We start from the raw sequence: 909 nt of genomic DNA, 5'->3' as shown, positions 1-909 counted from the left end.
ACTGCGTTATTACGCCTCCCACATGGACAGAGGACAAGCATCCAGAAATGAGCACCCGCGTACACACAGCTGAAGCTACTTTTCTTTCATTTTAATAAAAACGCTTCAGTTTCGAGTGTTAGCGTTATAATCTGCTTATAGGTGACCTTTACAGTATAAAGTTTAAAATTAAATGAAGAGAAATGTTTCTGCTGCCCAAAATTAAGCTTCTTACCGAGTTACATCTGGGACTGAAGACACGAGGGCCAAGTCCCAATAAGACGATGCCTCTGTGCGTGGGATTACCTACTTCTACGAAAACTGCCTGATTACTTTTTCGTTTCTGATGGGTCTCCAAGAAAAAAAAATTGTGAAAAATACTGAAAATAGGAACGCTTCTCCACAATTACAATAAAGAAGAAATCAATAAACAAAACGAGTTGGTGTAGCGCTAACCGTCTAAACCCGTACTGAGGGGTGTGAGGGTGTGAAGGTGTGTGGGTATGCCGGTGTGTGAGTGGGTGCAAAGTTCTAATCACGGCCGGGACGACCGGTTTTCGTCATTTTCGTCGGTCCCGTCCCCGAAATGCGGGGATAACGCAACGATCGGCCACGACGGATTCATTCCAAATCCATTCAAATTTAATTCCCATCCATCATTCTACCATCCGACGTTACGAGGGTTGGAACTTTAATAGTGGCGACACTGCTACAGAGACGCCATGCAACGGAACCAAATAATGTCGCTTATACCACATGTTAGTTACATACCTACCTTACCTCAGAGAAAATAGACTCTCCCTTCCCACATCATGCGCATGCGCAGTGACGAGGAGAACAGAGCCTCGTGTTAGCTGGCGGTCTAATTTAGTGTTGTCACCATGTTTTCGAAACTGGAACAACGGAGTTGGATAAAGATTGAATGTGCGA

This window comes from Cryptotermes secundus, unplaced genomic scaffold, assembly GCF_002891405.2.
Source record: "Cryptotermes secundus unplaced genomic scaffold, Csec_1.0 scaffold369, whole genome shotgun sequence".
NCBI lineage: Eukaryota > Metazoa > Arthropoda > Insecta > Blattodea > Kalotermitidae > Cryptotermes > Cryptotermes secundus.
This window is presented reverse-complemented; position numbering follows the sequence as displayed.